The 27,555-nt window shown below is 46.7% G+C and overlaps 1 pseudogene; it reads right to left on the reverse strand.

Annotated features, from left to right (window-relative positions):
* Positions 1-22,571: 22,571 nt before the first annotated feature.
* On the reverse strand, positions 22,572-25,891 carry LOC119921896 (annotated as a pseudogene).
* Positions 25,892-27,555: the final 1,664 nt, after the last annotated feature.

Raw genomic sequence — 27,555 nt, forward strand, 5'->3', positions numbered from 1 at the left:
CCAAGAACAGAAGCTGGTGAGTGACACTTTTAGGATCCTGACCATGGCAGCCTTCATGTCCAGGTTCCTCAGGCTGCAGATGAGGGGGTTCAGGGAGGGGGGCACCAACGTGTAGAACACAGATAGCAGCAGGTTCACGATTAAGGAGGAGTCTGAGGACGACTTGATCTAGACAAATACACTCACAGAAAGGAAAACAGTGACAACGAATAGATGAGGCAGGGAAATGGAGAAGGCTTTGGCCCGGCCTTCAGTGGCTCGCATCCTCAGCATGGCCCGGAAGATGCGCATGTACGAGAAAGTGATGGAAATGAAGGGGATGACGGCTAAGGATACCCCAAAAAACACAGTAGCGTCGATGGCTATGAGTTTCTCCGAGCGGGCGATCTTCAGCATAGGGGGGACGTCACAGAAAACTGGGGGACGTTGTTGGACCCGCAGAAGGACAGGGAGAACATCCCAGCTGAACACATTGCGAGAAGCAGCGTGGCTCAGTGGAAAAGAGCATGGGCTTTGGAGTCAGAGGACATGGGTTCAAATCCCGGCTCTGCCAATTGTCAGTTGTGTGACTTTGGGCAAGTCACTTAACTTCTCTGTGCCTCAGTTCCCTCATCGGTAAAATGGGGATGAAGACTGTGAGCCGCCCGTGGATCAACCTGATCACCTTGTAACCTCCCCAGCACTTAGATCAGTGCTTTGCACATAGTAAGCGCTTAATAAATGCCATTATTATTATTATTGTTATTATTATTATTGCTGCAAACACTCCTCCGCTGAGCCAGGCGGCAGTGGTCATCTTCAGCATACTCTTCGAGCCATGACGACCTCGTAGCTCAGGGGGAGGCACATGGTAGCGTAGTGGTCATAGGACATGGCCGTGAGGGCAAACAGCTCTGACCCGGCAAACCAGACCACGGAGAAGACCTGGACGGCACAGCCCACTAGGGAAATGGATCTCTTGTCGGTCAGGGAGCTGTGGATGGAGTTGGGGACGGTGATGGAAAGGAGGCAGAGGTCCAGGACGGACAGGGCCGCCAGGTAGATCTGGAGGAGCAGCACGGCCTGGACCAGCTGCAACTCTCGGACCTCCAAGAAACCAAGCAGGAGGAATTCCCTCACCGTCGAGCTTTTGGACATTGGTAGATAATGATAACTCCCTGCACAGGCAAAAGATCTTGATGAGGTGAATAAATCAACAGGAGTTTTTTTCCAGTGAGTCTATGGGAGAAGCAATCTATGGTATATTGGAAGAGTGTTATTAATTACAAAATTACCCAGAGTCTTGGTAAAAGACTTCCACGTTACTAGGAGGGAGGTCCAAAGGAGGATTGACACCATAATTCTCCAAGTGGGGACAACAAGATGACAAAGATATAAGACGGGAAAGCAGTCACAGTAACAGTAGCAGTAAGAGCAGCAAACTCCCCAGTGGAAGTTGTAGCATCAATCAATCCAGCAATTAAGAAATCATATTTTTGAGCAGTTACTGTATGCTGAGCACTGTATTAAATACTTTGGAGAGTACAATATAACTGAGTTGGTAGACATGTTCCCTCCCCACAACAACGTTACCATCTAAAGGGGGATAAAGATGTTAATATGAAAGAAATTGCGGATATGAACAGAGACTGTAAACTCGTTGTAGGTAGGGAGTGTGTCTGTTATTTTGTTACACTGTACTCTCCCAAGCATTAGTACAGTGCTCTACACATAGAGCTCTGCTTTGAGCTCAATGAAATATTCAGTCATTCACACTTATTTATTGAGTGCTTACTGTTTGCAGAGCACTGTACTAAGATGATTGATTGACTGATAATGGTAATAACGGTGTTTATCGAACCCCCAGTAGACACAAAAGGCAAGGCTATACTAACCCTAAAAGGCACCCTGAAGCACACAAATTCATTCTCACACCCAAAATTACAGCTAAACATACATATATCCAAACAAATAATGCTGTCACATGCATTTACGCTAATTCAAAGACCAGGGTTTTCCAATAGACGGACAGTCGTACAGAGTCAATTGTATCTATCGAGCACTTAGAGTGTGCAGAGCACTGTGCTAATCACTTAGGAGAGTGCAATACGAACAGGTTCGTAGACGCATACATCCACAAACGTATCCTGTCACCCATTCGGCTCTTCTCCGACCTCCAAACCTGCTGCCAAGGAGAAATGGAGAACATTCCCCACAGTTCCCTACCCAGATGTTCCCCTTCCTTAAAATCCCTGATTCTCCTACCCTGCCCTGAGCAGGCACACACACCCATGCACATGCACGCGCGCGCGCGCGCACGCACACACACACACACACACACACACACACACACACACACACAACTGCAGGTCCTGGGAATCCGATTGAAGCTGTCTCTATGCGTGGAAAATGAACTACAGAGTGACGTTTGGCTAAACAGGGAAGGGTCTGGGGTGGGACCCCAATTACATAAGTCTCCTCGGGCTTGGCAGAGGGCTGGAAGAAAGGATTAATAGATGGTATTTACTGAGCGCTCCAAACACATAAAGATCTGGTCTCTGACGTATGCTGGGGTCATTCACTGTGGACACGTTAATTTCAATAGGCAAAGAATGGTGGATTCACGCCCCCAAGATGGAAGCCATTCCCTGACTAGCCCCCTCCCCAGGGCGGTGTCCCAAGGTGACCCTAGGGTACCGGACATCTCATGGTCAAAAGTTATCTCGTGACCATCTGAGCCAGCAGGCGGACGTGAAAGTGGGATACCGCCTCTACAACCAAATCTGCTAGATTGACAGCCGAAGCCGGGAATACATAAGGTGTCCCTCACCCTCGTGCCAATCAAATTAGATATGGAGAAGGGGGGAGGGCCGAGATTGGATAGACTGAAGCCTGAAACTGGAGTGGCCTAGGAGCACAGGTGATAAATACCTGTCGCCTCTGACCTTCAGGGACAGAACACCGAGACATGCAGCAGGAGAAGGAGATGCTGCAGCATCAGCATCAGCGGCAGCGGCCCACGTGTCTTTCGCTGCCCAGAAGGCCAGACGCCCGCTCTGCAACCAGAAGCAACACATTGAGGCAAGGGCCACAGGACGGGTGAGTGTCTCGTGAATGGGACACAGGTGCCTCGCTGCTGATAGGGATCATGAGTGGATTCCTCCCATGTAGGGAGAGCACTTGGTGAGAGATAGCTAGCCACGCACCACGTGCCCGGGTAATTGAATGCATTCCTCCTATGTGGGAAAGTAAGTGGATTCTTCCCGAGTGGGAAGTGTACATGGGTGAGAGCTAGCCGCCTCATCCACGCGCGATTAACGTATGATTGTGTTTCTTCCGTTAGGGAAGATCGAATATTGCTAATTGATTACATTCCTCCCGATAGGGAAGCTCAATCCATTGCGCCTAAACAAGTAAATAATTCAGTTCGCATCACGGAATAAATTTTATATAAAACTCAGGCTTTCCATCCCCAGCCTCTCTCTCTCTCTCTCTTGCCTCGCCGATTACTGAACGAACCCGTCCCTGGACGACGGGTGACAGGCGGCCTTCACGTCCCGGTTCCTCGGGCTGTAGATGAGGGGGCTCAGGGCAGGGGGCACCACGGTGTAGAACCCGGACACCAGCAGGTCCAGAGCTGAGGCAGAATCTGAGGGTGGCCTCAGGTAAGCACAGAAATAGGCCATGACAAAGAGAGTAAGGACGACAAGGTGAGGCAGGAAGGTGGAGAAGGCCTTGGACGGCCTTCAGTGGCCGGCATCCTCAGCACGGTCCGGAAGTAGTGCACATAGGAGATGATGATGAGAATGAAACAGATGACGCCTAATGCTGACACGGCGGTGATGCTCACATCGACGGGGATGTGGTTCTCGGAGCAAGTGATCTTCAGCAGGGAGGGGATGTCACAGAAAAACTGCTGGACGATGTTGGACCAGCAGAAAGACAGGTCGAAGCTGAAAACAAGGCTCCAATTAGGCCCAACTGAGCCATGAGGCGGACGCCATCTTCCCACAGGCCACTGTGTTCATGAGGACGTCGTAGCTCAGGGGGAGGCAGATGGCGGCGTAGCGGTCATAGGACATCACCATGAGGACAAAATATTCTGCACCTGCAATGAAAACCACCAGACAGAACGGTGCTGCCCAGCCTAGGAAGGAGATTTCTCTACGGTAGGTCAGGGAGTTGTGAGTGGATTTGGGGACGGTGACGGATATGTGGCAGACGTCGTGGAAGACGTACATGGGGGTGTAGATGCGCCGGTCAAGGGCAGTGATGACGACAAGGAGATTCCCCCTCCGGGCCGCCAGGTAGACCAGGAGGAACAGCGCGGTGAGGACCAGCTGCAGCTCTCGGATCTCCGAGAAATCCAGCAGAAGGAATCCCGTAACAGTGGAGACATGCAACATTTCTGAGGAATGATTCGACTCCCTGCCCAGGAAGAGGGAAGACTTCAATTTAGAGACATTGATGTTGGGGTTGAAGGACTAGGACTAAGTCAATCAATTCTATTTATTGAGTACCTACAGAAGGCACGGAATTGGTACATATGTTCACTGCCCCCAGGGAGATTCCATTCTATAGCAGCGTGGCTCAGTGAAAAGAGCACGGGCTTTGGAGTCAGAGGTCATGGGTTCAAATCCCAACTCTGCTAGTTGTCAGCTGTGTGACTTTAGGCAAGTCACTTAATTTCTCTGTGCCTCCGTTTGATCATCGGTAAAATGGGGATTAACACTGTGAGCCCCACGTGAGACAACCCGATCACCTTGTATTCCCCCGCCCAAAGCTTAGAACAGTGCTTTGCATATAGTAAGCGCTTAACAAATATTATCATTATTGGACATACCAAGATTTGAACTGTATAGAAGCAGGGTGCTATTGGGAAGAACACAGGCCTGGGAATCAGAGGACCTGGATTCTAATCCCAACTCTACCCCTTGTTGGCTGTAGAGACGCTAGAATGTGACAATTTCTCTACGCCTCAGGTTTCTCAATAGTAAAAGGAAGATTCGATACCTGTTTTCCCTCCTACTTAGTCTGTGAATCCCTCGTGGGACATGGACTGTATTCTACCAGATTGTCCTGAATCTCCCGCAGCACTTAATACTTTGTTTGAAACGTATTAAGCACTTAATAAATATCAAGACTATTATTTTTGGTTGATGAAACTGAAACAAAAATGAAGAGCAGATAGGAGAAGTCAGAGAACATAAAGATATGAACCTGACTTTTGTGAAATGTTCTCGGTGGTTTTATAGTGAAACAAGAATTACCTTTATGCATAAATACATCCATTTAATGTCAAAAGAATAAGCCTGGTAGGCAGAAGGACCTAGATTCTAATCCTGTCACTGCCCATTGTCCGCTGTATGACCTGGGGCCAGTCACTTACTTTCTCTGGGCCTCAGCTACCTCATCTGTAAATTAAGGATTATGACTGAAAGCACAGTGTGGGGTATGGACTGTGTCCACCCTGATTAGCTTGTATCGACCCCAGTGCTTAGTACAGCACCTGGCACATAATAAGCACTTAATGATTCCATGAAACAAACAAAAACAAAACCCACATGTACATCATAGTGATTCCATTGGCTCACAGTTCTGCATTCATACTTGAAAATACACACAAGCACAAGCATATCTCACCATTCATCTAGTCCTTTCCTAAAGCATCGCTCAGCCTACATCTCACCTCTCCTCAACCTCTCCTCAGGACAAGTTGTGTCTTTTCACAAGCAACAAAAACTCACAATCGGTTTGAGTCTCTGCCCCCTATGACTGCACTTCACCTTCTTTCCATCGTTCAACTCGTCTTAGCTCTCAGAGCAACTTTGTAGTTGTTACTCGAGACCGACTCTCCTGTTTCCATCCTAGCCTGGAACTCCCTCTCTTATCCACTCAAACTCAGAGAGAGCACAGTTCTTTCTGAATTCTGAGCACTGCTAAAATCCCCCTTCCTCCACCCAGCTAACCCGATTCACTTCCCAGCCCTCTAAACCATTTGACCTAACTCACGTGCGAATCAACTCATTTCCATCCTCATTAAGTGGTAAAAGTATGGGCCCAGGTGTTCTCTTCTTGACTGTGATCTCCTTGAGGGCAGCATACACTTCTACCAGCTCTGTTCTCTCTACCATCTCTGTACTCTCCCAAGCATAGCTTAGTGAGAGTCAGAGGACATGGTTTCAAATCCTGCCTCTGTCCCTTTGCTGCTGTGGGACCTTGGGTAAGTCGTTTCACTTCTTTGGGCCCCAGTTTCCTCATATGTGAAAGGGCATACAATAATTGCTTATTCATCTTTCCATTCTTTTTTCCTTCTAGTAGGGGCAGGGAATGTGTCTGTTACAGTGTTATAAAGTGGATAGAGCACAGGCTTGTGAGTCAGGAGTCAGAAGGACCTGGATTCTAATTCTGGCTCTGCCTCATGTCTGCAGTGTGACAATGGGAAAGTCATTTATTTTCTCTGAGCCTCAGTTACCTCATCTGTAAAATGGGGGTTAATATTGTGAGCCCCATGTGGAACAAGGACTGTATCCAACCTGCTTCACTTGTATCTACCCCAGCGCTAAGGACAGGGCCTGGGACATAGTAAACGCTTAATAAGTACCACTACTACTTTTATTTTTATCATTATTTCTATCATTAATATTACTCTCCCAAGGGCTTAGTGCGCACAGTAAGAGTTCAGTAAATATTATTCAAGATTTATTGCCTGATAGTAAATTATGTTGTGTCAACCTAGCCCAGTAGACTGGAAAGTTCTTGAGGGCAGGGATTACAACCTTTCCCACTATTTGTCTTCTCCCAACATTTGGGAAGAACTCTTACAGGGAGGAATTGCAGATAGTGCTAGTGGCTGTCCAAAGCTCGTCCCACTCTCTCTACCCAGCCTGTTATTCGCTCTCTGCAAGGGATTCTGGGACCCACTGAAGGCCAAAGTGACTGTTCACAATGCTGACATTGTGCTGGAGTACCATAGCCTGGCGGGTAGGTGGCATGGTAGAGAGGTTTGAGAAAGAAGGAGGAGAGGTGTGTGATGGTTGGGGGTTACTGAACTGGAAAACACCTCCCCTCCTTCTAGCACCCCACGTGGATGTCCCACGTGGGGTTTCCAGTCTAAATCCCCATTGTACAGAGGTCACTGAGCCACGGAGAAGTTAAGTGGCTTGCCCAAGGTCACACAGAAGACAAGTGGCAGAGTAGGGATTAGAACAACCCCAAAACATGATTTTCTGTACTAAGCACTTGGGAGAGTTCAGTTTAACAGAGTTACTAAACACATTCTCCCCCCACCCCCACAGTGAGCTTACAGTCTACAGGGACTCCCCCTTCCTTTGGGCCATTACACTTCGCTAATCTGGATTGTCAATCATAATTCAGTCTTAGCCGCCTCTCTCCCAGACTTTGACAATTCATCACCTTCCAGCGTTTTCTGTGAACCCTATAGGACAGCTAAGTATATGGCTAGGTCCAAGGGCAATTCCTTGGTTAAGTGGTGGTGTGAAATCATTTTCTCAAGGAAGGAGACATTTTGTCCAAGAGCCCAGGCTGGGTGAGTGACCTTTTAGGATCCTGCCCATGGCGGCCTTCATGTCCCGGTTCCTCAGCTGTAGATGAGGGGGTTCAGGGAGGGTGGCACTAACGTGTAGAACACGGACACCAGCAGGTCCACGATCAAGGAGGATTCTGAGAGCGGCTTGATACAGACAAATATACCCGCAGAGAGGAAAACAGAGATGACGACAAGGTGGGGCAGGCAGGTGGAGAAGGCTTTTGCCCTGCTCTGGGTGGACAGCATCCTCAGCACTGCCCCTAAGATACACACATACGAGACGATGATGAGGATGAAGCAGACGACGTCTAATGCTACCCCGGCGGTGACGATAACGTCGATGGTGATGTGGACCTCGGAGCAGGTGATCTTCAGCAGGGAGGGCACATCACAGAAAAACTGCTGGATGGTAATAGACCCACAGAAGGACAGGGAGAATGTCAAAGCTGAAAGCAAGACTCCAAACAAGCCCCCACTGAGCCACTAGGTGGCAGCCATCTTCCCACAGGCCCCTCGAGCCCTGACAACTTCGGAGCTCAAGGGGAGGCAGATGGCGTTGTAGCGGTCATAGGGCATGGCCGTGAGTACGAACAGCTCTGAGTAGGCAAACCAGATCTCAGAGAAGACCTGGGTGGCATAGCCCAGGAAAGAAATAGATCTACGGTCCGTCAGAGAGTTGTGGATTTATTGGGGGACAGTGACAGAGATGTATCAGGTTCCTGAGGAAGAGGTACATGGCAGTGTTGAGGTGCCGGCGAGGACGGTGACGGCGATGATGAGGAGATTCCCAGACAGGGCTGCCAGGTAGACCAGGAGGAACAGCACGGGCCTGGACCAGCTGCTGCCCCTGGACTTCCGAGAATCCCAGCAGGAAGAATTCCCTCAACCTGGATATGTTGGCCACCGGTGGAAGGCTTTTAGGCATCTTGATTTCACACAATCAATCAATCATTATATTTATCGAGCGCTTACTTGGTAGAGGATAATCTAAACAATGTAACAGATAGACACATTCCCTTCCCACAAGAAGCTTACGGTCTAGAGGGGGACTGAATCGATTAATCAATCAATCAATCACATATTTATTGAGCACTTACTGCGTGCAAAGCACTGTACTGAACATTTGAGAGAGTACAATACAATAGAGCTAATAGACACAATCGATCAATCAATCAATCAGTGGTATTGATTGAGCACTTATTACTAAGCACTTGAAAGAGTACAATACAATCAATGGCATTTATTGAATACTCACCATTCATTCATTCAGACGTATTTAGTGAGTGCTTACTGTGTGCAGAGCACTGTACTAAGCGCTCGGGAAGTACAATTCGGCAGAAGATAGAGATTGTGTCCCCAGAGCATTGATGGAGTCAGGGGTCCATCCCTTCTTCCCCCCTTCCAGCCCCCCACAGACGCTATGCCCAAGCTCAGATGGACTTGGATGAACTCCAAACAATGTTGTAATAATAATAATAATAATAATAATAATAATGACTGTGGTATTTGTGAAGTGCTTAGTATGTGCCAAGCACTGTACTAAGCACTGAGGAGGAAACAAGCTAATGTACTTTGACACAGTCCTTGTCCCAAATGGGTCTCACAGTCTTAAGTCCCTATTTTTCAGTTGAAGTAACTGAGGGACAGAGAAGCTATGTGACTTGCCCCAGATCGCAGAGGAGACAAGTGGCGGCCCAGGCCCATGCCCTACCCATTAGGTCACACTCCATTAGGTTATGTTGTGACCTGACATTGCCCACGTGACCTCACGTGACTCATAGGGTCTAGTATACATCGGGACCACACTGAACACCATTGGTGCATCTGGGCTCCCCCCAAAACTAGCGTTCACACTCCGGGGTGAGCCCAAAATCTGTCCTCCAACACTAGGGATTCCTGCACCCCTCCCCCCCAACTCCAACCCTCACTCCTTGCCAATGACTTCAATCAATCAATGAAAAATGGTATTTATTGAGCTCTTACTATGCTCAGAGCACCGTACGAAGACATTGGGAGAGTACAATAAAATAGAATTAGCACCCCAATGCCCCCTGCTTCAGCCCAGGAAGGACTCAATAGTATGTATTGAATGCCTACTTTGGGCAGAGTACTGAACTAAGCATTTATGAGAATGCAATATTATTGGACATGGGTTCTAATCTTGCCTGCCGTGTGACCTTGGGCAAGTGACGTCACTTTTCTGGGGCTCAATTTCCTCATCTGTAAAATGAGGATTCAATACCTCTTCTACCTCCTACCTAGACTTTGAGACTCGTGTGGGTCAGAGACTGAATCAACTTGATGATCTTCTATCTACCCCAGCCCTTAGAACAGGGCTTGAAATATAAAATGTGCTTAACAAGTACCATTAAAAAAGCCAGACTTTGGCCACTTGGCGTGAGCAGTGAGGATTAGAGTTTGAGCATATATATATATATATATATATATATATATATCAACTGTGAACTTTTTTCCCAGCACTTAGTACTCAGTAGGCACCTAATAAATATTATTGCTGCTACTACTACTACTACTACTACTACTACTACTACTACTACTACTACTACTACTACTACTACTACCAGCCTGTGTCTGGCCCATTGCATAGGACATTGTGTAGGACACTAAAAGCCAGGAAGACATAGGTTCTAATCCCGGCTCTTCCACTTGTCTGCTGTGTAACGTTGGGCAAGCCACTTATCTTCTATGTGCCGCCCTTTCCCCATCCATAAAATGGGGATGAAATCCTATGCCCTCCTACTTATTGTAATAATACTTATAGTATTTGTAAAACATTTACTGTGAGTCAAGCACTGCTCTAAGCACTGGGGTAGTCGACAAGTTAATCAAGTCTGACGAGGTCTGTGTCTCATTTGGGGTTTACCGTCTAAGAAGGAGTGAGAATAGGTACTGAGTCTGAATTTTACAATTGAAGAAACAGAGGCACAGAGAAATAAAGTCATTTACCCAAGGTCATACACCAAGCAAGTAGCAGAAGTGGGATTCGAACTCAGGTCCTCTGACTTTCATTCATTTATTCAATCGTATTTATTGAGTGCTTACCTTCCAGACCCATACTTTTTCTACTAGGCTATTTAGACTCTGAGCCTTCTGTGGGACAGGGACTGTGTCCAACCCGATTATTTTGTACCTACTCTGTCATTTAGTACAATGTTTAGCGCAGAGTAAGTGCTTAATAAATGCTATTATTTTATTATTGAAACAGGACTGTCCAGTATAAAACAACTGCTGATCACCCGTGTCTAAGAGAAGGTTGGAATCCAGGAGAGGAGTTGAGAGGAGAGGGAAACGTGGTCATCAGGGAAGGTAGAAAATAAGTGAGTCCGGAGCATTGACCTTGAAAATTCTTGATGAATCTGTTCCCTGCTGCTAGCCGTCGCTGCTGGCAAAGACCCGTAGGCTAGGAGACATCCTGGGGGGCTGATGTCAGGGCAAAGAAAAAAGGCTTTTATTCTGGAGCAATGGACAACCCCTGAAAATGCTCCCCAGAGCGGCCTTCACGTCCTGGTTCCTCAGACTGTATAGGAGGAGGTCCAAGGCAGGGGGCACCACAGCATAGAACATGGAAACCAGCAGGTCTGGCGTCGAGGGGGAACCTGACAGGGGCTTGAGATGGGCAACTGCGGCCGTAGAGAAGAAGATGGTGACCACACATAGGTGAGGCAGGCAGGTGGAGAAGGCTTTAGCTCGGCCCTCGGCATCCGGCATCCTCAGAACGGTCCGGAAGACGCCTACATACGAGACTATGTTGGAGACGAAAGAGGTGAAACCAAAACTCGCACCAACGGCGACACTGTTATCGATGACAACGTGTGTACCAGAACGAGAGACCTTCAACAGGGAGCGGACATCACAGAAGAACTGCTGGACTTCGTAGAGTCGGCAAAAGCTTACGGAGATCGCCCCGGCTGTGTATATCACTCCAAATAGCCCCCCGATGAGCCAGGATGCAGCAGCCACCTTCCCCAGGGCCCTTGGTCTATGATGACCACGTAGCGCAGGGGGTGGCAGACGGCCGTGGAGCGGTCGTAGGACATCGTCGTGAGGATGAACAACTATGAGCTGGCAAACAGGACCACCAGAGCCACCCAGCTCCAATAATAGATGGACCTTTGGTCGGTCAGGGAGTTGAGGATGGATTTGGGGACGGTGCAGAAGATGAGGCAGGGATCGAAGACGGACAGGTGACTGAGGAAGAAGTACGTGGGGGTGTGGAGTCGCCAGTCGAGGGCGGTGACTGCAACGATGAGGAGATTCCCCGTCAGGGCTGCCAAGTAGACCAGGAGGAACAGCGTGGCCTGGACCAGCTGCAGCTCCCGGACCTCCGAGAATCTCAGCAGGAGGAATTCTCTCACCGTGGAGATGTTGGCCATGATCTAGGAAATGTGAACCAGACACAGAGAATAGTTCCATTTCAAACAGGTATTTGGGACGTGATGAGACTGAACCCCCTCCTTCCTCTCCCCTTCCTCCCCCTCCCCAACTCCCCCGCCTTATCTCCTTCCCCTCCCCACAGCACCTGTATATATGTTTGTACATATTTATTACTCAGTTTATTTTACTTGTACATATTTCCTATTCTATTTATATTATTTTGTTTATATGTTTTGTTGTCTGTCTCCCCCTTCTAGACTGAGCCCGCTCTTGGGTAGGGACCGTCTCTATATGTTGCCAACTTGTACTTCCCAAGCGCTTAGCACAGTGTTCTGCACACAGTAAGAGCTCAATAAATATGATTGAATGAATGAATGAATGAGCCATACAGTCCAACCCTTTAGCTCAATCAATCAATCATTCAGTAGAATGCACTGAGCACTCACTCTGTGCACAGCACTGTTCTAAGCGCTTGGAAGAATACAGTGCCATAGAGTTGGTAGACTTATTCAATTATATTAGTGTCTCTTATTGTGAGGAGGGTGTGTGCCTACCAACTCTTGTATTGCATTCATTCAGTCGTATTTATTGAAGACTTACTGTATGCAAAGCACTGTACTAAGCTCTTGGGAGAGCACAATATAACCGTAACGAGCTTTAGTACTTAGTACAGTGCTTTGCATAGAGTAAACTTTCAATAAATGCCACTGATGATGATGATTATACTCTACCAAGCTCTTAGAGAAGCAGCATGGCTCAGTGGAAAGAGCACGGCCTTGGGAGTCAGAGGTCATGGGTTCAAATCCCGGCTCCGCCAATTGTCAGCTGTGTGACTTTGGGCAAGTCACTTAACTTCTCTGTGCATCAGTTCCCTCATCTGGAAAATGGGGATTAAGACTGTGAGCCTCCCGTGGGACAACCTGATCACCTGGTATCCCCCCAGCGCTTAGAACAGTGCATTGCACATAGTAAATGCTTAACAAATAACATTATTATTATTATTATTATTATTATCATTATTATCATTATTAGTGGAAAGAGCACGGACCTAGGAGTCAGAGGATCTGTGTTCTAATCCTGGCTCTGCCACCTACCTGCTGTGTGACCTAGGACAAGTCCCTTTACTTTTCTATGTCTTGATTCCCTATTCAGGAAAATGAGCCCCATGCAGGACAGGGACTGTATCCAACTAACTGGCTTGCATATATATCCCAGAACTTAGAACAGTGTTTGACACATAATAAGAGCTAAACAAATAACATTTAAAAAATCTGTTTTCCCTCCTACTTAGATGTGAGCCCCATGTGAGGACCTGATTATCTTGTATCTACACCTGGTGCTTAGAAAAGTATTTGGCACATGATCATATTTAACAAATTCCATAATTATTATTCAGAGTTGGAGCAGATAACCAGGAGGAAAACGTCCAGAGACACCAGAGCCTGGAGGGAGATGTGGAATCCCTCCTGCATTCCACGGAGCAAATGGGTTCAGTCAGGACACACTGAAAAGGACCACTATTCTGAAGTTGAGCCATCTTCAGTAACTGTGCAAAATCACTGATATTTCTGTGCAGGTGGCCCTGAACGGGAGTTAATTTTGCCCCTTAAGAGCCTCTCCATCATATCCCTGTTTCTCAGGCTGTAGATGAGGGGGTTTAGGGTAGGGGGCACCACTATGAACTGGGATGCATACAAGCAAATCGGGTTGGACACCGTCCCTGTCCCAGGTGAGTCTCACAGTCTCAATCCCCATTTTACAGATGAGCAACTGAGGCACAGAGAAGTGACGTGACTTGCCCAAGGTCACACAGCAGACAAGTGGCAGAGCCAGGAATAATAATAATGGCATTAAGCGCTTACTATGTGAAAAGCACTGTTCTAAGAGCTGGGGAGGTTACAAGGTGATCAGCTTGTCCCATGTGGGGCTCACGGTCTTAATCCCCATTTTACAGATGAGGTAACTGGGGCACAGAGAAGTGAAGTGACTTGCCCAAAGTCACACAGCTACAAGTGGTGGAGCCGGGATTTGAACCCATGACCTCTGGTTCCCAAGCCCGGACTCTTTCCACTGAGCCACGCTGATTCCATGATTAGAACCCATTACCTGACTCCCATGCCTGTGTTCCATCCACTATGCCATGCTGTTCCTATTAGCTGTGTTCCATCTAGATGGAGATGGTTACGCAGTGGGAGGATCACATTTACTGGTGGGTAGAATGCCACCTGCATGCCAACCACTTTTCCTCCCCCCCACCCCGGTTGCTGAGTTGACATAGAAGTGGCTTTCTTCCAATCCAGATGGTGGTCATGGCAACATTAGTGAGAAAACAACTCGCTTTATCTCTCCTGACATTATCCCATGAGGTCAGGTCACCTGCCCCGGCAGACAATCTTTGGAGTTCCATTCAGAGGGAGAGTTGGCAAACTGTCAGGGGGCGATAGTGGGAATCAGGAGACCTGGGTTCTAGTCCCAGCTCTATCCTCTACCTCTCCCTCTGGGAGACTTCACCATTTCTATATCTTGGTGGCCTGAAATGTCTCAAAAATACAATCATTTTTACGTACCCAAAAGGGTTCTTATAATAATAACAAAAACAGCAGTAATAATCATAATAGTATTTAACACTTACTATGTGACATGCCCTGTGATGGATACCAAAAAGAAAAATAAGATTGCACATAATCAGTCAATCAATGCTATTTATTGAGTGCTTACCATGTGCAGAGAGATCAGTTAATCCATCGATAGTATTTATTCAGTACTTACTTTGTAAAGAGCAATCAATCAGTGGCATTTATTAAGTGTGTGTGTTGGGTTATAGTAGGAGTAGGAGAGTCCAGCACTGTGGAAACACAAAGGACAATACCACTGCTGTATAATGGATGGAGGAGTCCAGCTTGGTGGAGGTACTCAGGATAATCACCCCTCTATTCTATCGGTTAACCCCTTTGCTCCACCCAACCCGATGAAAGTAAGCTTGAGTGGTGGAGAGTCAAAATGAACTAATGACCTGGGAGGCAAATCAATTAATCATATTTATTGAGCACTTACCATGGACAAGGAGAGTAAGTGAATGATACTGAAGTCAGTGTTGAATGACAAGGGAGAGAATGCCCTAGGGGAGAGTAGTAGTAGCAGTAAGCAGCAGTTTGGCCTAGTGGATAAAGCATGGGCCTGAGAGTCAGAAGGTCATGGGTGCTAATCCCGATTCTGCACTTGTCTCCTTTGTGATTTTGGGCAAGTCACGTAACTTCTCTGTGCCTCAGTTTCCTCATCTGTAAAATGGGGGTTAATCAATCAATCAATCAATCAATCAATTATATTCATTGAGCGCTTACTGTGTGCAGAACACTGTACTAAGCGCTTGGGAAGTGCAAGTTGGCAACATATAGAGACAGTCCCTACCCAACAGTGGGCTCACAGTCTAAAAGGGGGAGACAGAGAACAAAACCAAACATACTAACAAAATAAAATAAATAGAATAGATAGGTACAAGTAAAATAAATAAATACATAAATAGAGTAATAAATATGTACAAACATATATACATATATACAGGTGCTGTGGGGAAGGGAAGGAGGTAAGATGGGGGGATGGAGAGGGGGACGAGGGGTGAGGAAGGAAGGGGTTCAGTCTGGGAAGGCCTCCTGGAGGAGGTTAAGACGGTGAGCCCTATGTGGGACAGGGACAGTGTCCAACCTGATTATCTTGTATCTGCCCCAGTGCTCAGAACAGTGCCTGGAACATTCTAAGCATGGAACAAATGCCATAAGTCTTAATAGCAGCAATGGCAGTGGTTGCAATAATAGTAATAGCATTTATCAAATTGTATTTGTTAAGTTCCTATGATGTGCTAGGCACTGTACTAAGCACTGGGGTAGACAGAAGTCAATCAATTTGGATACAGTCCATGTCCCACAAGGGACTCACAGTCTTAATCCCCATTTTACAGATGAGGTTACTGGGGCACAAAGAGGCAGTAAGATCTAGTGGAAAGATCCCAGGCCTGGGAATCAGTGGACCTGTATTCTAATTCCGGCTCCACCAGGTGCCAGTCAGTAAGTGAATCAGTCAGTCAATTTCATTTATTGAGAGCTTACTGCATGCAGAACACTGTACTAAGCATTTGGGAAGAGTACAGTATGATAGATCTATTCCCTCCCTACAACGAACTTAGAGTCCTCATCATCATCATCAATCGTATTTATTGAGCGCTTACTGTGTGCAGAGCACTGTACTAAGCGCTTGGGAAGTACAAATTGGCCACATATAGAGACAGTCCCTACCCAACAGTGGGCTCACAGTCTAAAAGGGGAGTCTGTGTGACCTTGGGCAAATCCCTCATTTCTTTCTGTGCCTCAGTTACCTCACCTGTAAAATGAGGATTAAGACTGTGATCCCTATTTGGGATGAGGACTGTGTCAATCCTGATTTGCTTGTATCTACGCCATTGATTAGTACAGTGGCTGGCATATAGTAAGGAATGAAGTGTGGTGATAACGACCGATGAAAATGTGTATGCATTTTGCCTCCGGGAATATTCTAAGCCAAATGGGAGATGTGCAGATACTTCTCTCCGGTGCAAAATTTCCTCTTTAAGAATTTTCCCATTGTGATCTTCATGTCCCTTTCCTCAGGCTGTAGATGAGGGGGGTCAGGATGGGGGTCACCACCGTGTAGAACACGGACATCAGAAGGTCCATAACTGAGGGATAGTCCGAGGGGGCCTTGTGGTAGGCAAAGAACTCCATGGAGAGGAAAAGAGTGATGGCGACGAGGTGAGGCAGGCAGGTAGAGAAGGCTTTGGTCCCGCCTTCTGTGGCCAGCATACTCAGCACGGTCGCTATGATATGGACGTAGGAGACGACGATGCCAATGAAACAGAAGAAGTTAAATGCCACATTAACGCAGATGAGCAGCACCTCTCTGAAGAGGTCAGGAGAACAGGAGATGGTGAGTAACTGGGGGATGTCACAGAAGAACTGGCCTACAACGTTGGACCCATAGAAGGAGAAGGAGAAGGTGCTGGCTGTGTGTACCACAGCAGACAGCCCCGTGCTCAGCCATGAAGCGGTGGCCATTTTCACAGAGGCCCCTCGATTCATGATGACCTCGTAGCGCAGGGTTTGGCAGATGGCCACATAGCGGTCATAGGATATCACTGTGAGGATGACCAATTCTGTAAAACTGATGAAAGAGCCAAAATAACTTGAAGGACACAGCCCAGGAAAGAGATGGATCTGTCATTAGTCAGGGAGTTGTGGATGGATTTAGGTATGGTGACGGTGATGAGGTAGAGGTCGAGGACGGACAGGTTCCTGAGGAAGAAGTACATGGGGGCAACTTGTACTTCCCAAGCGCTTAGTACAGTGCTCTGCACACAGTAAGTGCTCAATAAATGCGATTGAATGAATGAATGGGGGTGTGGAGGCGCCGGTCGAGGGTGGTGATGGCAATGATGAGGAGATTCCCAGTCACGGCCATCAGGTAGAGCAGGAGGAACAGTGCGGCATGGACCAGCTGCAGCTCCCGGACCTCTGAGAACCCCAGGAGCAGGAATTCCATCACTGTGGCGACATTGGTCATCTCTTAGGGTGTCTGACTCACTAGCAGTGATCCAGGAGAAGTAGGAAAGAAAATGAACCAACACTAGTCATGTATTGTGTATATATATGAATGTTGTGTCATACCAAGAATCAAATATCAAGATAAAAGGTCCTGAAATGTGGTGCACGATAACAGCCACAAAGCTTATGCCATCAATCAATCAATCAATCAATCTGAGTACTAACTGTTTGCAGGGCACTGTACTAAGCACTTGAAAGAGTACAATACAGCAGAGTTGGTAGACATGTTCCATTCACATAATAGGTTTACAGTCTAGAGAAGGAGAAAGACATTAATATATATAAATAATCTGTAATACATAATTTACATATCTCAAACAATCAGTTGTATTCACTGAACACTTACTGTGTGCAGAGCATCGTACTAAGTGCTTGGGAGAGTACAATATGACAAAGTTGGTAGAAATGGTCCCCACCCACAATGAGCTTACAATTTAGAGAGGGAGACAGACAGTAGTATAAATAAAAATGTTACAGACAGTGCCATAAAACCTGTGGGGCTGAAGGAGTGTTGAGTAAAGGGAGCAAATAAAAGTGCAAGGGCGGTGTAGAAGAGAGTGGGTGGAGAGGACAGGAGGGCTTAGACGGGGAAGGCCTTTTGGATGAGATGTAATTTTAATAAGACTTTGAAGTTGGGGAGAATGATCGTCTGTCTATATGAAGAGGAAGGCTGTTCCAGGCCAGAGACAGGATGTGGGCAGAGGTTGGCAATGAGATAGATGAGAATGAGGTACAATGAGTGGGTTGGCACCAGCGAAGAGAAATTCATTCATTCATTCATTCATTCATTTACTCAATAGTATTTATTGAGTGCTTACTGTGTGCAAAGCACAGTACCAAGTGCTTGGAAGGTACAATTCAGCAATAAAGAGAGACAATCTCTGCCCACAATGGGCTTACAGTCTAGAAGGGGGAGACAGACATCAAAACAAGTAAGCAGACATCAATAAATTCCATCAATATAAATAAATAGAATTATAGGTATATACACATCAAAACAGGTAAACAGGCATTAATAAAAGTAAATAGAATTATAGATATAAATGCACAAGTGCTGTGGGGCGGGGGGTACAGCAAAGAGCGAGTCGGGCTGATTGGGAGGGGAGAGGGAGCTAAGAAAACGGGGGACTTAGTCTGGGACGGCCTCTTGGAGAGGCATCAATAGAGCTTTGAAGGGGGAAGTGTGATTGGCGGATTTGAGGAGGGAGGGCGTTCCAGGCCAGTGGTAGGACTTGAGCCAGGGGTCGACGGCGGGACAGGCAAAAACGAGACATAGTGAAAAGGTTAGCACCAGAGAAGCAGAATATGCGGGCTGAGATGAAGAAGGAGGGAAGGGTGGTGAGGTACGAAGGGGGCAAGGTGATGAAGTGCTTTGAAGCCAATAGTAAGAAGTTTTTTTACTGATACGTCGGTAGATAGGCAAACACTGGAGATTTTTGAGGAGAAGGGTGACATGCCCAGGACGTTTTTGTACAAAGATAATTTAGGCAGCAGAGTGAAGTATAGACTGAAGTGGGGAGAGACAGGAGATTGGGAGGTAAGAAAGGAAGCTGATGCAGTAATCCAGTCGGGATAGAATGAGTGATTGCATTAACGTGGTAGCGGTTTGGATGGAGAGGAAATGGCAGATCCTGGCGATGTTGTGAAGGTGACACCGAAAGGCTTGGTGACAGATTGGATATGTGGGGTGAATGAGAGATCGGAGTCAAGGATGACACCAAGGTTGTGGGCTTGTGAGATGGGAAGGATGGTAGTGCCGTCCTCAGTGACGGGAAATTCAGGGAGAGGACAAGGTTTAGGAGGGAAAATAAGTAAGGAGCTCTGCCTTGGACCTGTTGAGTTTTAGGTGGCGGGAGGACATCTAATTAGAGATGTCCTGAAAGCAGGAGTAGATGCGAGCCAGGGAGGGAGAAAGAATAGGGGAGGAGAAATAGATTTGGGCATCACCCACGTAGAGGTTATAGCTGAAGCCATGGAAGTGAATGAGTTCACCAAGGACGTAAGTATAGATGGAGAATAGAAGGGCACCAAGAACTGACACTTGAGGAACCACTACAGTTAGGGGGTGGGAGGGAGAGGAGGAGCCAGCGAAGGAGTCTGAGAATGAATGTCCAGAGAGATAAGAGAATAACTCGGAGAGAATGGAGTAAGTGAAGCCACGGTTGGATAACATGTTGAGAACGGGATGGTCGACAGTGTCAAAGCAAGTTGAGAGGTCGAGGAGGATTAGGATGGAGGAGTCGTTGGATTTGTCAAGAAGGAAATCATTGGTGACCTTTGAAAGGGTGGTTTCAGTGGAGTAGAGGGTACCGAAGCCAGATTGGAGGGGGTTCAGGAGAGAGTTGGAGAAGAGGAATTCTGGGCAGTGAGAGTAGACGACTCACTCCAGGAGTTTGGAAAGAAGGGAAAGAGGGAGATGGGGCGATTACTTGAGGGAGCTGTGGGACCAAGGGAGGGTTCTTTAGGATGGGGGAAACGTGGGTATGTTTGAAAGCAGAGGGGAAGACGTTGTAGGAGAATGAGCAGTTGAAGATAGAAGTTAAGGAGAAGAGGAGGAAAGGGATGAGAGTTTTTATAAGGTGGGAGGGAATGGGGTCTGATGTGCATCTGGAGGGGGTGGCACTTGAGGAGGGAGAAGCTCTCCTCTGAAGATACTGCAAGGAAGGATGGGAAAGTAGAAGAGGGGGTCGAGAGGAGGGGGGACGGAAAAGTGGTGATTCAAGTTTAGACCTGGTGGTGCTAATTTTCCAGATGAAGTCGGTGCCAGATCGTTGCGTGTGAGGGTTCTACAGTCTCCTTCAGTCCCCTTCTATTCTCCAACTACACTCATTCCCTTGGAGAGCTCATTCATTCCCACGGCTTTAACTACCATCTATAGGGGGATGATACCCAAAACCACATCTCCTATCCTGGTCTGTCTCCCTCTCTCCAGGTTCACATCTCTTCCTTCCTTCAAGACACCTTTACTTGGATGTCCCCCTATCATTTCAAACCTAACATGTCCAAAACAGAACTCCTTATCTTCTCACCCAAACCTTGTCCTCTCGCAGACTTTCCCATCACTGTGGCCTGCACCACAATTCTTCCTTTCTCACAAGCCTGCAATCTTGGCGTTATCCTTGACTCTGCTCTCTCATTCAACACACATATCCAATCTGTCATCAAATCGCGTCGGTTTTACCTTCACAACATTGCTAAAATCCGACCTTTCCTCTCCATCCAAACTGCTATCCCGTTAGTACAATCACTCATTCTATCCCTCCTAGTTTACTGCATTAATTTCCAGTCAATATTTCACTCCTTTGCCCAGATTATCATTCCACATGAAAGTTCAGGACATGTCACTCCCCTCCTCAAAAATCTCCAGTGGGTTTCTACCGACTTTCATATCAAATAACTACTCCTCATTATTGGCTTTAACACACTCCATCACCGTGCCCCCTCCTACCTCACCTCGCTTCTCTCCTTCTACAACTCAGCCTGCACACTTTGCTAACCTTCTCACTGTGCCTCATTCTTGCCTGTCTCACCACCTACCCCTGGACCACATCCTACCGCTGGCCTGGAATACTCTCCCTTCTCAAATCTGATAATCACTCTCTTTCAAAGAGTTACTGAAGGCATATCTCGTCCAAGAGGCCTTCTCAGACTAGGTCCCACTATTCCTCCACTCCCACTCCCTTCTGCTTCACCCTGACTTTCTCTTTTTGCTCTCCCCACCTCTCCCAACACCACAGCACTTACGTATATATCTGTAACTTCATTTATTTATATTGATGTCTGTTTATTTGTACTGATGTCTGTCTCTCCCCCTCTAGACTGTGAGCTCGCTATGGACAGGGATTGTCCTCTTAATGGCTTTATTTTGCTTTCCCCAGCACTTAGTACAGTGCAGCGTGGCTCAGTGGAAAGAGCACAGGCTTGGGAGGTCATGGGTTCTAATCCCATCTCTGCCACTTGTCAACTGTGTGACTTTGGGCAAGTCACTTAACTTCTCTGTGCTTCAGTTACCTCATCTGTAAAATGGGGATTTAAAGTGTGAGCCCCACGTGGAACAACCTGATTACCTTGTACCACCACAGTGCTTAGAACAGCGCTTGGCATATAGTAAGTGCTTAACAAATGTCATCTTCTTCTTCTCTGCAAACAGTAAGCACTCAATAACTATGATCTAGCAAATGAATGAATCTTATGTTTACCCAATTCATTAATGGTATTCGTGATTAATAATACTAATTGTGATATTTATTCAGTGCATACTATGTTCCAAGCATTGTATTGAGCTCTGGGTAGATATAAAATAATCAGGTCATACGTGGGGCTTACGGTCTAAGAAGGAGGGAGAACACGTATTGTATCTATTGTATTTTGCAGATGAGAGACCGGAGACACTGAGAAATTCAGTGACTTGCTCAAGGTACCAGAGCAGACAAGTGGCCGAGGTGGAATTAGAACCCAGGCCCTTTGCTTATAATAATAATTTACTGAGCACTTACTAAGTGCAGAGCACTGTCCTAAGCACTTGGGAGAGTAACCACCACAGAGTTATTAGACATCTTCCCAGCCAACAAGGGGCTCACAGCCTAGAAGTGGAGACATGTATTAATCAATCAATCAATCAATGGTTGTGGGCAGAGAACTGTACTAATCGTTTGGAAGAGTCCAGTACAACAAATTTGGTAGATAGATTCCCTGCCGAAAATGGGACGCTTACTTAGTGAAAGACTCACCTGAATGCATCCAGCCCCAGGCTGTTATCAGCTTCAACTGCTCTGGTTGCCAGCTTTCTCTCCCTTGTGAGAAATCATCAAGAGTTCAAGGGGGAACATCCTTCCCTACATCAGCACCAAGCTCTCCTATCTTCAGGAGAGACTAACAGTGAGGAAGAAAGGCACTGTTTTCCACAGTCCCCATTCCAACTATTGCCGATGGTGGGGGTATTCAGTCATTTATTCAATCAATTGCATTTATCATACTTATTGGTAGCCCCTGTAAAGGGGCCGGGAACACATCGGCTATTAATGGAGTGAGGAGTTTCCGGTATCGTGCACCCAGGGGCAGGTGAATTGCATTAGAAGGGACCGGGGTCCGCAGTGTGCATTGCTGCCTTGGTTTCCATGGATACAGACGTTGGATGGCTCGGAGGTGAAAGGGGAATAATCAGCCAGGAATTGGTGTGGCAGGAAGAAATCCTAAGGAGTCCAGCTGCCGTGTGAGTGAGAAATAGAGTGGGTTAGGTTAAAACCACTTCGAGAGGAGACTCATGGGTACAAGTAACATTACAAGTAATACTAAGGGAGTCATGTCTCCCTTCAGTGCCAGGAATTCATTCATTCAATCATATCTATTGAACACATACTGTGTGCACAACACCATACTAACCACTTGGGGGAGTACAATATAACAATAAACAGACACATTCCCTGCCTAAAATGAGTTTAGAGACTACAGGACACTAGAGAAGAGGTTCCTTGACCCCTCTGGTGTAACCCCTTGCCCACTCTCTTCGTTGTGACCATCTTTGGTGCACCATGGGCTAGTGAACTGTACATGGGCTGGGATTCAGTAGACCTGAACTGTAATCACAACCCTGTCCCTGACCTGCTGTGTGACTATGGCGAAGTCGCTTAACATCTCTGGGCTTTGGCTTCTTCATCTATAAAATGAGAATAAGATACCCACTCCCCCTATCACTTTGTTTGGAGGCTATGCCTATTCTGATTATTTTATGGCCACCCTTCATTTAGTACCTGGCATATGCTTAATAAATCAAACAGTCGGTGCCATTTATTGAGCATTGACTTTGTACAGAGCGCTCTACTAAGCACCCAGGAGAAGACAACACGGTAGAGTTGGTAGGCACATCCCTTTACCACAAGGAGCTCACAGTCTAGAGATGAAGGCAGACATTAAAATAAATGGTTACATTGTGGGTATGTGCATACGTGTTATGGGGTTGAGGGTGGGGTGAATAGCAAGTACTTAAAGGATAAAGATCCAAGTGCAAGGGTGCAGCAGAAGGGAGAAGGAATAGGGGAAAAGAGGACTAAGTCGGGGAAGCCCTTTGGATGGAGATATAATTTTAACAAGTCTTTGAACGTAGAGAGAGTGATGGTCCATCACATATAGAGTGGGAGGGAGTTCCAGGCCAGAGGGAGGATATGGGCTAAGGATCGATGAAGAGAGAGACAAGATTGAGGTCCAGAGAGTAGGTTGGCATTAGAGGAACTGAACAGGCCTAGGCATCTGAAGATCTGGGTTCTAATCCCAGCTCCACCACTTACATGCTCGGTGACCTGGGGCAAATGACTTAACTTCTCTATGCCTCAGTTTTCTCATCCGCCAAATTGGGACTCAATACCTGTTCTTCCTCCTTCTTCGACTGAAATCCCCATATGGGACCTAATTATCTTATACCCTCCCCAATGCTTAGTTCATTGCTTGGCACCCCGAAAGTTCTTATACCACAATTATTATCATTGTTATTACAATGAAGTATGTGGACTAGGTTGTAATAGGAAATCAGCAAGATAAAGTAGGAGGGATGTTTCCTACTGATATAATCAACCCAAATAGGATTTTTCTCTACCTGAGAAAATCCTCTGGGCTCAGGGGAAATGGGGGCATAGTCAGGGAAAGCCTCTTGGAGATGTGTTTTTCATAAGGATTTTAAGGTGGGGAGAGTGATTATCTGTCAGACATGAAAAGGGAGGGGATTCCAGGCCAGAGGCAGGACGTGGGCTAGAGGTTCGTGGCGAGACTCTAGTCCATACTTCAATCTGCCGCCCGGACCATTTTTCTACAAAAACGTTCAGAACTCCCCCATTCCCCGAAAACCTCCAGTGGTTGCCCATCCACCTCTGCATCAAAAAAACTGATTACCATTAGCTTTAAAGCGCTCAGTCACTTTGCCCACTCCAACCTCACCTCGCTACTCTCTTACTACAACCCAGCCCACACAATTCACTTCTCTAATGTTAACCGTCTCACTGTGCCTAGATCTCCCCTACCTCGCTGCTGACCCCTCACCCACGTCCTGCCTCTAGTATGGAATGACCTCCCTCCTCAAATCCGACAGACAATTACTCTCTCCTATCAAAGCCTTATTGAAGGCACAGTCCCTTCCTGAGGCCTTCCATGACTAAACCCCCTCTTTCCTCTTCTACCACTCCCTTCTGCATCACCCTGACGTGCTCCCATTGTTCTTTCTCCCTCCCAACCCCCCAGCACTTCAGTACGTATCTGTATTTCATTTATTTATATTAATGTCTATCTCTCCCTTCTAGACTGTAAGCTCATTGTTGGCAGGGAATATGTCTGTTTATAGTTCCACTCTCCCAAGTGCTTAGTACAGCGCTCTGCACACAGTAAGCTCTCAATAAATACAATTGAATGAATGAATGAATGAGATAGACGAGATAGAGGTACAGTGAGATGGGCACTAGAGGAGTGAAATGTGTGGGTTAGAACATAGTAAGAAATCAGGGAGATAAGCATCGGAATGATGATGGTGTAGAAGATGGACACCACCTTGTTCTGCCCCATGTTTGAGATGGCACCGGGCTGAATGTACATGAAGAAGACAGAGCCATAGAACCGACCTACCCCAACCAGGTGGGGGACACAGATGCAGAAGGTTCTCGTCCATCCCTCTGCCGAGTGGATCCTCAAGATGGTAGAGATGATGAGGACATAGGAGATCGAGTCAATGAAGAAGGTGCCAACGATAATGGAGCCACGCAAGCCGAGCAAGACCAGCTGGTTGGTCAGCATTTTAGAGCGGGACAGGGTCAGGATCTGGAGGACGTCGCAGAAGAAGCCATCAATTTTGTTGGGCCCACAGAATGGTAACCCGAAGCTCATGGTGGTTTGGGTCACGTTATTGACCACTTCCCAGAGGTACAGCCCCCCACCAGCAGCTGACAGATTCTATGGACATGATCGTAGAATAGTGGAGGCGGTTGCAGATGGTGACTAAGTGATCTTATGCCACGACAGCCAGGAGAAAGGCCTCCGTCGTCCCATAGAGGGAGAGGAAGAATATCTAAGTGGTGCAGGCTGGGAAGGAGATAGTTGCCTGCGCTGAGAGTGAATTAAGCAAGGCCCTGGGGGCGATAGTAGAGGAACAGCAGAAGTCCAGGAGAGACAGGCTGCAGAGGAAGGAGTACATGGAAGTGTGAAGTTGGGAGTCCAGGCTGATGATGGCGACCGTTCCGAGATTTCCCACCAGGGTCACGCAGTACAAGACCAGGAACGTTAGAAATAGCATGCCTTGCAACCACGGCCTGCCTTGGAACCCCAGGAGGAGGAACTCAAGGATGGTGGTGAGATTCCCCATAGCTAAATGACCCCATCCAGGACCTTCTACTGGGATTTCCCGGGCCGGTGGAGGCACCCTGGACCAGTTGGGTCATGGTTGTTTGCTGATAATAATGACAATAATAATAATTACAATAATCATAATGGGATTTGTTAAGTTCTTACTAGATGTCAAGAACTGTACTAAGAGCTTAAGCTCTAGAAGGGGATACAGACATTAGTATACATAAATAAGATCCTCTAGACTATAACTCATAGTAGTCAGGGAATGTGTCTGTTTATTGTTGTATTGTACTCTCCCAAGCACTTAATTCAGTGCTTTGCACACAGTAAGAGCTCAATAAATACAACTGAGTGAATGAATGGGGTTTGTCCTATCTTATGCTATGGAGTCATTTCGACCCATAGCAACTTCATGGACACATCTCTCCCAGATCGCCCCTCCTCCACCTGCAATTGTTTTGCTTGCATACCCATAGAGTTTTCTTGGTAAAAATACAGAAGTGGTTTACCATTGCCTCCTTCCGTGCAGTAAACCTGAGTCTCCACCCTTGACTCTCTCCTATGCAATTGCTGCCCAGCACAGGTGAGCTTTGACACAGTGAGCTTCGGTGTCAGCTCATCATGATCAGGGAATGTTTCTGCTATGTCTGTTGTTTTGTAATCTCCCGAGAGCTTAGAACAGTGCTCTGCACATAGTACATGCTCAATAGTACATGATCATAGTGCATGCCCTCCTATATCCACGACTGGTAGACTATTGGATACTCTCTAGGTGAGATCCTGAGATAGTAATGAATGGATAGATAGAAGAAAATCAGGTCCCACAAGGGGCTCACAGTCTAAGTAGAAGGGAGAACAGGTATTGAATCCCCATTTGGAGAAGAGAGAACTGAGGCAAAGAGAAGTCAAGTGACTTGCCCAAGGCCACACAGCAGAGAAATGGTGGAGCCAGGATTAGAACCCGGATCTTCTGATTCCCAGGCCTGTGCTCTTTCTACTAAGGAAGAGGAAGAAGAAGAAAGTAGTATTAGTAGTAGTGGTAGTAGTAAATACGATTGATTGATTGATAGTAGTTGAAATAGAAGAAGAAGAAAAGGAAGAAGAAAAATATTTGTTAAGCACTTACTGTGTGCCAAGCACTGTTCTGAGTGGGGTAGATACGTCATGTTGGACACAGTCCCTGTCCATGTGGGGCTGACAGTCTAAGTAGGGGGAAGAACAGATACTGAATCCCCATTTCGTAGATGAGGGAACTGAGGCATCGAGAAGTGAAATGCCTTATCCAAGATCACACATCAGACAAGTGGCAGAGCCTGGATTTTGATTATGACAAATTTTCTCAATGTATCCTCATAATAAGCCTCTTAAATTCGACGAGGTAGGGAATATTTTCCACACAGAGATTAGGGTGCTACAATAAGTTAATCATATTTATTGAGCACTTATTTTGTACAGAACACTATACTAAGCACTTGGGAGGGTATAATATAACAGAGTTTCCTGCCCACAAGAATAAGTATTTAATCCCCATTTTGCAGATAATGAAACTAAGGCACAGAGTCTTTAAGTAATTGCCCAAAGTAACACAGCAGTCAAGTGGTGGAGTTGGGATTGAAACCCAGGTCTCCTGACTCCCAGGCCTGTGTCCTTTGCTGACATTAACCAGTAAATTCACTCTTG

This window comes from Tachyglossus aculeatus, unplaced genomic scaffold, assembly GCF_015852505.1.
Source record: "Tachyglossus aculeatus isolate mTacAcu1 unplaced genomic scaffold, mTacAcu1.pri SUPER_32, whole genome shotgun sequence".
Lineage (NCBI taxonomy): Eukaryota > Metazoa > Chordata > Mammalia > Monotremata > Tachyglossidae > Tachyglossus > Tachyglossus aculeatus.